Here is a 14,985-nt window from a genome sequence, read left to right as displayed (position 1 = left end):
CAGATAGCAGTGTAGATATTTCCATGTTTGTAAAGATAGCGCTGTTGGTATTTCCATGTTTATACAACTAGCGTTGTAGATATTTCCATGTTTATACAGCTCGCGATGTAGATATTTCCATCATTATAGAGATGGCAGTGTAGATATTTCCATGTTTTTACAGATAGCGGTTTAGATATTTCCATGTTTTTACAGATGGCGGTGTAGATATTTCCATCTTTATACAGATATTGGTTTAGATATTTCCATGTTTATACAGATAACTGTGTTGTTATTTCCATGTTTATACAGATAGCGGTGTAGATTGTTCCATGTTTATGGAGATGACGATGTAAATATTTTCATGTTTATAGAGATGGTGGTGTAGATATTTCCATGTTTATACAGATGACTGTGTAGATATTTCCATGTATATACAGATGGCGGAGTAGATATTTCCATGTTTATACAGATAAAGGTGGAGATATTTCCTTGTTTATACAGATCGTGGTGTACATATTTCTAGGTTTATAAAGAGAGCCGTGTAGATATTTCCATGTTTATACAGGTAGCAGTGTACATATATCCATGTTTATACAGATAGTTGTGTAGATATTTCCATTTTCCTCAGATAGCAGTTTAGATATTTCCATGTTTATACTGATGGCGGTGTAGAAATTTCCATGTTTATACATACAGCGGTGTAGATATTTCCATGTTCATTCAGAAGGCGGTTTAGATATTTCCATGTTTACAGAGATGGCGGTGTAGATATTTCTATGTTTATAGAGATAGCGGTGTAGGTATTTCCATGTGTATAGAGATAGTGGTGTAGGTATTTCCATGTTTATAGAGATAGTGGTGTAGAAATTTCCATGTTTATTCAGATAGCCTAGAAGTTATTTCCATGTTTATACAGATGGCGGTGTAGATAGTTTCATGTTTATGGAGATGGCCGTGTAGATATTTTCACGTTTATAGACATGGCGGTGTAGATATTTCCATGTTTATAGAGATAGCTGTGTAGATATTTCCATGTTTATACAGATGGCGGTGTAGATATTTCCATGCTTATACACATGGCAGTGTAGATATATCCATGTTTATACAGATAGCGGTAGAGATATTTCCATGTTTATACAGTTAGTGGTGTTGTTATTTCCATGTTTATGCAACTAGCATTGTAGATATTTCCATGTTTATACAGCTCGCGGTGTTGTTATTTCCATCTTTATAGAGATGGCAGTGTAGATAATTCCGTGTTTTTCAGATAGCGGTGTAGATACTTCCGTGTTTATACAGATGGTGGTGTAGATATTTCCAAGTTTATGGAGATCACGGTGCAGATATTTTCAGGTTTACAGAGATGGCGGTGTAGATATTTCTACGTATATAGAGATGGCGGTGTAGATATTTCCATGTTTTTAGAGACAGCGGTGTAGGTATTTCCGTGTTTATAGAGATAGCGGTGAGGATATTTCCATGTCAATGCAGATGGCTGTGTAGATATTTCCATGTGCATACAGATGGCAGTGTAGATATTTCCATGTTTAAGCAGATGGTGTTGTCGATATTTCCATGTTTATAGAGATGACTGTGTATATATTTCCATGTTTATACAGATGGTGGTGTAGGTATTTCCATGTTTATAGAGATAGTGGTGTAGATATTTCCATGTTTATACAGATAGTGGTGTAGGTATTTCTAAGTTTATAGAGATAGCGGTGCAGATATTTCCATATTTATAAAGATAGCTTTGTAGATATTTCCATGTTTATAGATATCGCGGTGTAGATATTTCCATGTTTATAGAGATGGTGGTGTAGATATTTCCATTTTCCTCAGATGGCAGTTTAGATAGTTCTGTGTTTATACAGATGGCGGTGTAGATATTTCCATGTTCATTCAGAAGGTGGTGTAGATATTTCCATGTTTACAGAGATGGCGGTGTTGATATTTCTAAGTTTATAGAGATAGCGGAGTAAATATTTCCATGTGTATAGAGATGGTGGTGTAGGTATTTCCATGTTTATAATGACAGTGGTGTAGATATTTCCATGTTTATTCAGATAGTGGTGTAGGTATTTCCATGTTTATACAGATGTCGGTGTAGATAGTTCCATGTTTATGGAGATGGCCATGTAGATATTTCCATGTTTATACAGATAGCGGTGTAGACATTTCCATGTGTATAGAGATAGTGGTGTAGATATTTCCATATTTATACAGATAGCGGAGTAGATATTTCCATGTTTATACAGATAGTGGTGTAGATATTTCCATGTTTATTCAGATAGCTGTGTAGACATATCCCTGTTTATACAGATTTTGTTGTAGATATTTCCATGTTTATACAGATAGCGGTGTAGATATTTCCATGTTTATACAGAGAGTGTTGTAGATATTTCAATGTTTACAGAGATAGAGGTGTAGATATTTCCATATTTGCAAAGATTGCCGTGTAGATATTTCCATCTTCACACAGATTGTGGTGTACATATTTCCATGTTTAAACAGGCAGCTGTGAACATATTTCCATGTTTACACAGATAGTGCTTTAGATATTTCCATGTTTATACAGATTGTGGTTTAGATATTTACATGTTTATAAAGATAGCGGTGCAGATATTTCCATGTTTATACAGAAAGCGGTGTAGATATTTCCATGTTTATACAGACAGCGTTGTAAATATTTCCATGTTTATAGATAGAGTGGTGGAGATATTTCCATGTTTATACAGATAGCGGTGGAGATATTTCCATGTTTCTAGAGATGGTGGTTTAGATATTTCCAAGTTTATGCAGGTAGCGGTGCACATATTTCCATGTTTATAGAGATAGCGGTGTAGATATGTCCATGTTTATACAGGTAGCGGTGTAGATATTTCCATGTTTACAGAGATTGCAGTGTACATATTTCCATATATATACAGATAGCGGTTTAGATATTTGTATGTTTATTCAGATGATGGTGTAGATATTTCCATGTTTATTCAGATGACTGTATAGGTATTTCCATGTTTTTACAGATGGCATTGTAGATATTCCCATGTTTATAGAGATAGCAGTGTAGATATTTCCATGTTTATTCAGATGGTGGTGTAGATATATCCATATTTATAGAGATTGTGGTATAGATATTTCCATGTTTATAAAGATAGCAGTGTAGATATTTCCATGTTTATACCGATAGCGGTGGAGATATTTCCATGTTTATACAGATAGCGCTGTAGATATTTGCATGTTTATACAGATAGCGGTGTAGATATTTCCATGTTTATACAGATAGCGGTGTAGATATTTCCATGTTTATACAGATAGCGGTGTAGATATTTCCGTGTTTATACAAAGAGCGGTGGAGATATTTCCATGTTTATACAGATAGCGGTGGAGATATTTCAATGTTTATAGAGATGGTCGTGTAGATATTTTCAAGTATATGCAGATAGCGGAATAGATATTTCCATGTTTATAGAGATAGTGGTGTAGATATTTCCATGTTTATACAGGTAGCGGTGTAGATATTTCCGTGTTTACAGAGATAGCAGTGTAGACACTTCCATATTTATAGAGATAGCGGTGTAGATATTTGTATGTTTATTCAGATGGCGGTGTAGATATTTCCATGTTTATACAGAGAGCGGTGTAGACATTTCCATGTTTATATAGATAGCGTTGTAGATATTTCCATATTTATACAGATAGCGGTTTAGATATTTCCGTGTTTATACAGATAGCGGTGTAGATGTTTCCATGTTTATACAGATAGCGGTGAAGATATATCCATGTTTATACATATTGTGGTGTAGATATTTCCATGTTTATACAGATAGCGGTGTCGATAATTCCATGCTTATACAGAGAGTGGTGTAGATATTTCCATGTTTACAGAGATAGAGGTGTAGATATTTCCATGTTTGTGCAGATGGCGGTTTTGATATTTCCATCTATACACAGATGACTGTGTAGATATTTACATGTTTATACAGATGGCCGCGCAGATTTTTCCATGGATATGTAGATGGCGGTGTAGATATTTCCATGTTTATACAGATGGCGGTGTAGATATTTCCATGTTTATGGAGATAGCGGTGTAGATATTTCCATATTTATACAGAATACGGTGTAGATATTTCCATGTTTATACAGATAGCGGTGTAAATATTTCCATGTTTATACAGATCACAGTGTAGTTATTTCCATGGTTATAGAGATAGCAGTGTAGATATTTCCATGTTTATTCAGATAGCGGTTCAGATATTTCCATGTTTGTACAGATGGCGGTGTTGATATTTCCATCTATACACAGATGACTGTGTAGATATTTCCATGTTTATACAGATGGCGGCGCAGATTTCTCCATGGATATGTAGATGGCGGTGTAGATATTTCCATGTTTATACAGATAGCGGTGTCGTTATTTCCATGTTTATATAGATAGCGGTGGAGGTATTTCCATGTATATACACCTGGCTTTGTAGATATTTCCATGTTTATACAGATGGCGGTGTAGATATTTCCATGTTTATACAGATAACTTTGTAAGTTTTTCCATGTTTATACAGATGGCGGTGTAGATATTACGATGTTTATAGAGATAGCAGTGGAGATATTTCCATGTTTACACAGATAGCGGTGTAGATATTTCCATGTTCATAGAGATAGCGGTGTTGATTTTTCCATGTTTATAGAGATAGCGGTGTGGATATTTCCATTTTTATACAGATAGGGGTGTACATATTTCCATGTATAAACAGATGTCTGTGTAGATATTTCCATGTTTAAACAGAGGGTGGTGTAGATATTTCCTTGTTTATACAAATAGCGGTGTATTTATTTCCATGTTTACACAGATAGCGGTGTAGATATTTCCATGTATATACAGACGGCTGTGTAGATATTTCCATGTTTATAGAGATGGCTGTGTAGATATTTCCATGTTTATACAGATGACTTTGTAGGTATTTCCATGTTTATACAGATTGCGGTGTAGATATTTCCATGTTTATAGAGATAGCTGTGTAGATATATCCATGTTTATACAGATAACGGTGTAGATGTTTCCATGTTTATACAGATCGTGGTGTAGTTATTTCCACGTTTATACAAATCGTGGTGTAGATATTTCCATATTCCTACACATGACTGTGTTGGTATTTCCATGTTTATACAAATGGCTTTGTAGATATTTCCATGTTTATAGAGATAGCGGTGTAGATATTTCCATGTTTATACAGATAGCGGTGTAAATATTTCCATGTTTATACAGATCGTGGTGTAGATATTTCCATGTTTATACAGATACCGGTGTTGAAATTTCCATGTTTCTACAGACCGCGGTGTAGATATTTCCATGTTTATACAGATAGCGGTGTAGATATTTCCATGTTTGTACAGATGGCAGTGTTGATGTTTCCATCTATACACAGATTGCCGTGTAGGTATTTCCATGTGTATACAGATGGCATTGTATATATTTCCATGTTTATACAGATAGGGCTGTAGATATTTCCATGTTTATAGGGATGGCGGTGTAGATATTTCCATGTTTATACAGATCACGGTGTAGATATTTCCATGTTTATACAGATTGCGGTGTAGATATTTCCATGTTAATAGAGATTGCTGTGTAGATATTTCCATGTTTATACAGATAGCGGAGTAGATATTTCCATGTTTATAAAGATAGCGGTGTAGTTATTTCCATGTTTATACAAATCACGGTGTAGATATTTCCATGTTCCTACACATGACTGTGTAGGTATTTCCATGTTTATACAGATGGCTTTGTAGATATTTCCATGTTTATAGTGATAGCGGTGTAGATATTTCCATGTTTATACAGATAGCGGTGTAGTTATTTCCATGTTTATATAGATAGCGGTGTAGATATTTCAATGTATATACACATGACTGTGTAGACATTTCCATGTTTATACAGATGGCGGTGTAGATATTTCCATGTTTATACAGATAACTTTGTAAGTTTTTCCATGTTTATACAGCTGGCGGTGTAGATATTTCGATGTTTATTGACATAGCAGAGGAGATATTTCCATGTTTATACTGATCGCGGTGTAGATATTTCCACGTTTATAGAGATAGCTGTGTTGATTTTTCCATGTTTATAGAGATAGCGGTGTGGATATTTCCATGTTTATACAGATAGGGGTGTAGATATTTCCATGTTTATAGAGATGGCCGTGTAAATATTTCCATGTTTATACAGAACACGGTGTAGGTATTTCCATATTTATACAGATCGCGGTGTAGATATTTCCATGTTTATACAGATCACGGTGTAGATATTTCCATGTTTATACAGATCGTGGTGCAGATATTTCCATATTTCTACAGATGGCAGTGTTATTATTTCCATCTATACACAGATGACTGTGTAGATATTTCCATGTTTATACAGATGGCGGTGCAGATATTTCCATGGATATGTAGATGGCAGTGTAGATATTTCCATGTTTATGCAGATAGCGGAGTAGATATTTCCATGTTTATACAGATAGTGGTGTAGATATTTCCATGTTTATTCAGATAGCTGTGTAGACATATCCCTGTTTATACAGATTTTGTTGTAGATATTTCCATGTTTATACAGATAGCGGTGTAGATATTTCCATGTTTATACAGAGAGTGTTGTAGATATTTCAATGTTTACAGAGATAGAGGTGTAGATATTTCCATATTTGCAAAGATTGCCGTGTAGATATTTCCATCTTCACACAGATTGTGGTGTACATATTTCCATGTTTAAACAGGCAGCTGTGAACATATTTCCATGTTTACACAGATAGTGCTTTAGATATTTCCATGTTTATACAGATTGTGGTTTAGATATTTACATGTTTATAAAGATAGCGGTGCAGATATTTCCATGTTTATACAGAAAGCGGTGTAGATATTTCCATGTTTATACAGACAGCGTTGTAAATATTTCCATGTTTATAGATAGAGTGGTGGAGATATTTCCATGTTTATACAGATAGCGGTGGAGATATTTCCATGTTTCTAGAGATGGTGGTTTAGATATTTCCAAGTTTATGCAGGTAGCGGTGCAGATATTTCCATGTTTATAGAGATAGCGGTGTAGATATGTCCATGTTTATACAGGTAGCGGTGTAGATATTTCCATGTTTACAGAGATTGCAGTGTACATACTTCCATATATATACAGATAGCGGTTTAGATATTTGTATGTTTATTCAGATGATGGTGTAGATATTTCCATGTTTATTCAGATGACTGTATAGGTATTTCCATGTTTTTACAGATGGCATTGTAGATATTCCCATGTTTATAGAGATAGCAGTGTAGATATTTCCATGTTTATTCAGATGGTGGTGTAGATATATCCATGTTTATAGAGATTGTGGTATAGATATTTCCATGTTTATAAAGATAGCAGTGTAGATATTTCCATGTTTATACCGATAGCGGTGGAGATATTTCCATGTTTATACAGATAGCGCTGTAGATATTTGCATGTTTATACAGATAGCGGTGTAGATATTTCCATGTTTATACAGATAGCGGTGTAGATATTTCCATGTTTATACAGATAGCGGTGTAGATATTTCCGTGTTTATACAAAGAGCGGTGGAGATATTTCCATGTTTATACAGATAGCAGTGGAGATATTTCAATGTTTATAGAGATGGTCGTGTAGGTATTTTCAAGTATATGCAGATAGCGGAATAGATATTTCCATGTTTATAGAGATAGTGGTGTAGATATTTCCATGTTTATACAGGTAGCGGTGTAGATATTTCCGTGTTTACAGAGATAGCAGTGTAGACACTTCCATATTTATAGAGATAGCGGTGTAGATATTTGTATGTTTATTCAGATGGCGGTGTAGATATTTCCATGTTTATACAGAGAGCGGTGTAGACATTTCCATGTTTATATAGATAGCGTTGTAGATATTTCCATATTTATACAGATAGCGGTTTAGATATTTCCGTGTTTATACAGATAGCGGTGTAGATGTTTCCATGTTTATACATATAGCGGTGAAGATATATCCATGTTTATACATATTGTGGTGTAGATATTTCCATGTTTATACAGATAGCGGTGTCGATAATTCCATGCTTATACAGAGAGTGGTGTAGATATTTCCATGTTTACAGAGATAGAGGTGTAGATATTTCCATGTTTGTGCAGATGGCGGTTTTGATATTTCCATCTATACACAGATGACTGTGTAGATATTTACATGTTTATACAGATGGCGGCGCAGATTTTTCCATGGATATGTAGATGGCGGTGTAGATATTTCCATGTTTATACAGATGGCGGTGTGGATATTTCCATGTTTATGGAGATAGCGGTGTAGATATTTCCATATTTATACAGAATACGGTGTAGATATTTCCATGTTTATACAGATAGCGGTGTAAATATTTCCATGTTTATACAGATCACAGTGTAGTTATTTCCATGGTTATAGAGATAGCAGTGTAGATATTTCCATGTTTATTCAGATAGCGGTTCAGATATTTCCATGTTTGTACAGATGGCGGTGTTGATATTTCCATCTATACACAGATGACTGTGTAGATATTTCCATGTTTATACAGATGGCGGCGCAGATTTCTCCATGGATATGTAGATGGCGGTGTAGATATTTCCATGTTTATACAGATAGCGGTGTCGTTATTTCCATGTTTATATAGATAGCGGTGTAGGTATTTCCATGTATATACACCTGGCTTTGTAGATATTTCCATGTTTATACAGATGGCGGTGTAGATATTTCCATGTTTATACAGATAACTTTGTAAGTTTTTCCATGTTTATACAGATGGCGGTGTAGATATTACGATGTTTATAGAGATAGCAGTGGAGATATTTCCATGTTTACACAGATAGCGGTGTAGATATTTCCATGTTCATAGAGATAGCGGTGTTGATTTTTCCATGTTTATAGAGATAGCGGTGTGGATATTTCCATTTTTATACAGATAGGGGTGTACATATTTCCATGTATAAACAGATGTCTGTGTAGATATTTCCATGTTTAAACAGAGGGTGGTGTAGATATTTCCTTGTTTATACAAATAGCGGTGTATTTATTTCCATGTTTACACAGATAGCGGTGTAGATATTTCCATGTATATACAGACGGCTGTGTAGATATTTCCATGTTTATAGAGATGGCTGTGTAGAAATTTCCATGTTTATACAGATGACTTTGTAGGTATTTCCATGTTTATACAGATTGCGGTGTAGATATTTCCATGTTTATAGAGATAGCTGTGTAGATATATCCATGTTTATACAGATAACGGTGTAGATGTTTCCATGTTTATACAGATCGTGGTGTAGTTATTTCCACGTTTATACAAATCGTGGTGTAGATATTTCCATATTCCTACACATGACTGTGTTGGTATTTCCATGTTTATACAATTGGCTTTGTAGATATTTCCATGTTTATAGAGATAGCGGTGTAGATATTTCCATGTTTATACAGATAGCGGTGTAAATATTTCCATGTTTATACAGATCGTGGTGTAGATATTTCCATGTTTATACAGATACCGGTGTTGAAATTTCCATGTTTCTACAGACCGCGGTGTAGATATTTCCATGTTTATACAGATAGCGGTGTAGATATTTCCATGTTTGTACAGATGGCAGTGTTGATGTTTCCATCTATACACAGATTGCCGTGTAGGTATTTCCATGTGTATACAGATGGCATTGTATATATTTCCATGTTTATACAGATAGGGCTGTAGATATTTCCATGTTTATAGGGATGGCGGTGTAGATATTTCCATGTTTATACAGATCACGGTGTAGATATTTCCATGTTTATACAGATTGCGGTGTAGATATTTCCATGTTAATAGAGATTGCTGTGTAGATATTTCCATGTTTATACAGATAGCGGAGTAGATATTTCCATGTTTATAAAGATAGCGGTGTAGTTATTTCCATGTTTATACAAATCACGGTGTAGATATTTCCATGTTCCTACACATGACTGTGTAGGTATTTCCATGTTTATACAGATGGCTTTGTAGATATTTCCATGTTTATAGTGATAGCGGTGTAGATATTTCCATGTTTATACAGATAGCGGTGTAGTTATTTCCATGTTTATATAGATAGCGGTGTAGATATTTCAATGTATATACACATGACTGTGTAGACATTTCCATGTTTATACAGATGGCGGTGTAGATATTTCCATGTTTATACAGATAACTTTGTAAGTTTTTCCATGTTTATACAGCTGGCGGTGTAGATATTTCGATGTTTATTGACATAGCAGAGGAGATATTTCCATGTTTATACTGATCGCGGTGTAGATATTTCCACGTTTATAGAGATAGCTGTGTTGATTTTTCCATGTTTATAGAGATAGCTGTGTGGATATTTCCATGTTTATACAGATAGGGGTGTAGATATTTCCATGTTTATAGAGATGGCCGTGTAAATATTTCCATGTTTATACAGAACACGGTGTAGGTATTTCCATATTTATACAGATCGCGGTGTAGATATTTCCATGTTTATACAGATCACGGTGTAGATATTTCCATGTTTATACAGATCGTGGTGCAGATATTTCCATATTTCTACAGATGGCGGTGTTATTATTTCCATCTATACACAGATGACTGTGTAGATATTTCCATGTTTATACAGATGGCGGTGCAGATATTTCCATGGATATGTAGATGGCAGTGTAGATATTTCCATGTTTATGCAGATAGCGGTGTAGTTATTTCCATGTTTATATAGATAGCGGTGTAGATATTTCCATGTATATACACATGGCTGTGTAGATATTTCCATGTTTATACAGATGGCTGTGTAGATATTTCCATGTTTATACAGATCACGGTGTAGATATTTCCATGTTTATACAGATCAAGGTGTAGACATTTTCATGTTTATACAGATCGCGGTGTTGATATTACCATGTTTATAGGGATAGCGGTGCAAATATTTCCACATTTATACAGATAGCAGTGTCGTTATTAGCATGTTTATTCAGATAGCGGTGTAGATATTTCCATGTATAAACAGATGTCTGTGTAGATATTTCCATGTTTATACACATCGCGGTGTAGTTATTTCCATGTACCTACATATGACTGTGTTGGTATTTCCATGTTTATACAGATGGCTTTGTAGATATTTGCATGTTTATAGAGATAGCGGTGTAGATATTTCCATGTTTATACAGATAGCGGTGTAAATATTTCCATGTTTATACAGATCGTGGTGTAGATATTTCCATGTTTTTAGAGATACCGGTGTAGAAATTTCCATGTTTATACAGACCGCAGTGTAGATATTTCCATGTTTATACAGATAGCGGTGTAGATATTTCCATGTTTGTAGAGATCGCGGTGTTGATGTTTCCATCTATACACAGATTGCCGTGTAGTTATTTCCATGTGTATACAGATGGCATTGTAGATATTTCCGTGTTTATACAGATGGTGGTGTAGATATTTCCATGTTTATACATAAGACTGTACAGGTATATCCATGTCTTTACAGATGGCATTGTAGATATTTCCATGTTTATAGAGATAGCAGTGTAGATATTTCCATTTTTATACAGATGGCGGTGTAGATATTTCCATGTTTATAGAGATTGCGGTGTAGATATTTCCATATTTATACAGATAACGTTGTAGATATTTCCATGTTTATACAGATAGCGGTGTAATTATTTCCATGTTTATACAGATCACGGTGTAGTTATTTCCATGTTTATAGAGATAGTGGTGTAGATATTTCCATGTTTATACAGATTGCGGTTTAGATATTTCCATGTTTATACAGACCGCGGTGTAGATATTTCCATGTTTATTCAGATAGCGGTGCAGATATTTCCATGTTTGTACAGATGGCGGTGTTGATATTTCCATCTATACACAGGTGACTGTGTCGATATTTCCATGTTTATACAGATGGCGGCGCAGATATTTCCATGGATAGTAGATGGCGGTGTAGATATTTCCATGTTTATACAGATAGCGGTGTAGTTATTTCCATGTTTATGTAGATAGCGGTGTAGATATTTCCATGTATATACACATGGCTGTGTAGATATTCCCATGTTTGTACAGATGGCGGTGTAGATATTTCCATGTTTATACAGATAAGTTTGTAAGTTTTTCCATGTTTATACAGCTGGCGGTGTAGATATTTCGATCTTTATAGAGATAGCAGTGGAGATATTTCCATGTTTATACAGATAGCGGTGTAGATATTTCCATGTTTATACTGATCGCGTTGTAGATATTTCCATGTTCATAGAGATGGTGGTTTAGATATTTCCATGTTCATAGAGATAGCGGTGTTGATTTTTCCATGTTTATAGAGATAGCGGTGTGGATATTTCCATGTTTATACAGATAGGGGTCTAGATATTTCCATGTTCATAGAGATGGCGGTGTAGATATTTCCGTGTTTATACAGATCACGGTGTAGATACTTCCATGTTTGTACAGATCGTGGTGTAGATATTTCCATGTTTATACAAATCGCGGTGTAGATATTTCCATGTTCCTACACATGACTGTGTTGGTATTTCCATGTTTATACAGATGGCTTTGTAGATATTTCCATGTTTATAGAGATAGCGGTGTAGATATTTCCATGTTTATACAGATAGTGGTGTAAATATTTCCATGTTTATACAGATCGTGGTGTAGATATTTCCATGTTTATGCAGATACCGGTGTAGAAATTTCCATGTTTATACAGACCGCAGTGTAGATATTTCCATGTTTATACAGATAGCGGTGTAGATATTTCCATGTTTGTACAGATGGCGGTATTGATGTTTCCATCTATACACAGATTGCCGTGCAGGTATTTCCATGTGTATACAGATGGCATTGTAGATATTTCCATGTTTATACTGATGGTGGTGTAGATATTTCCATGTTTCTACATAGTACTGTACAGGTATATCGATGTTTTTACAGATGGCATTGTAGATATTTCCATGTTTATAGAGATAGCAGTGTAGATATTTCCATGTTTATACAGATGGCGGTGAAGATATTACCAGGTTTATAGAGATAGCGGTGTAGATATTTCCAAATTTATACAGATAACGGTGTAGATATTTCCATGTTTATACAGATAGCGGTGTAAATATTTCCATGTTTATACAGATCACGGTGTAGTTATTTCCATGTTTAGAGTGATAGCAGTGTAGATATTTCCATGTTTATACACATAGCGGTTTAGATATTTACATGTTTATAGAGACCACGGTGTAGATATTTCCATGTTTATTCAGATAGCGGTGCAGATATTTCCATGTTTGTACAGATGTCGGTGTTGATATTTCCATCTATACACAGGTGACTGTGTCGATATTTCCATGTTTATACAGATGGCGGCACAGATATTTCCATGGATATGTAGATGGCGGTGTAGATATTTCCATGTTTATACAGATAGCGGTGTAGTTATTTCCATGTTTATATAGATAGCGGTGTAGATATTTCCATGTATATACACATGGCTGTGTAGATATTTCCATGTTTATACAGATGGCGGTGTAGATATTTCCATGTTTATACAGATAACTTTGTAAGTTTTTCCATGTTTATACAGATGGCGGTGTAGATATTTCGATGTTTATAGACATAGCAGAGGAGATATTTCCATGTTTATACTGATCGCGGTGTAGATATTTCCACGTTTATAGAGATGGCGGTGTAGATATTTCCATGTTCATAGAGATAGCTGTGTTGATTTTTGCATGTTTATAGAGATAGCGGTGTGGATATTTCCATGTTTATACAGATAGGGGTGTAGATATTTCCATGTTTACAGAGATGGCCGTGTAGATATTTCCATGTTTATACAGATCACTGTGTAGATATTTCCATGTTTATACAGATCACGGTGTAGATATTTCCATGTTTATACAGACCACGGTGTAGATATTTCCATGTTTATACAGATAGCGGTGCAGATATTTCCATGTTTCTATAGATGGCGATGTTAATATTTCCATCTATACACAGATGACTGTGTAGATATTTCCATGTTTATACAGATGGCGGTGCTGATAGTTCCATGGATATGTCGATGGCGGTGTAGATATTTCCATGTTTATGCAGATAGCGGTGTAGTTATTTCCATGTTTATATAGATAGCGGTGTAGATATTTCCATGTATATACACATGGCTGTGTAGATATTTCCATGTTTATACAGATGGCTGTGTAGATATTTCCATGTTTATACAGATGACTTTGTAAGTTTTTCCATGTTTATACAGATGACGGTGTAGATATTTCGATGTTTATAGAGATAGCAGTGGAGATATTTCCATGTTTATACAGATAGCGGTGTAGATATTTCCATGTTTATACTGATCGCGGTGTAGATATTTCCATGTTTATAGACATGGCGGTGTAGATATTTCCATGTTCATAGAGATAGAGGTGTTGATTTTTCCATGTTAATAGAGATAGCGGTGTGGATATTTCCATCTTTATACAGATAGGGGTCTAGATATTTCCATGTTTATAGAGATGGCGGTGTAGATATTTCCATGTTTATACAGATCGCGGTGGAGATATTTCAATGTTTATACAGATCAAGGTGTAGACATTTTCATGTTTATACAGATCGCGGTGTTGATATTACCATGTTTATAGGGATAGCGGTGCAAATATTTCCACATTTATACAGATAGCAGTGTAGTTATTAGCATGTTTATTCAGATAGCGGTGTAGATATTTCCATGTATAAACAGATGTCTGTGTAGATATTTCCATGTATAAACAGATGGTGGTGTAGATATTTCCTTGTTTATACAAATAGCGGTGTATTTATTTCCATGTTTATACAGAGAGCGGTGTAGATATTTCCACGTATATACAGACGGCTGTGTAGATATTTCCATGTTTATAGAGATGGCTGTGTAGATATTTCCATGTTTATACAGATGACTGTGTAGGTATTTCCATGTTTATACAGATTGCGGTGT

Source organism: Pan troglodytes, chromosome 9, assembly GCF_028858775.2.
Source record: "Pan troglodytes isolate AG18354 chromosome 9, NHGRI_mPanTro3-v2.0_pri, whole genome shotgun sequence".
In the NCBI taxonomy this organism is placed as follows: domain Eukaryota; kingdom Metazoa; phylum Chordata; class Mammalia; order Primates; family Hominidae; genus Pan; species Pan troglodytes.
Note: the sequence above shows the minus strand (reverse complement) of the source record.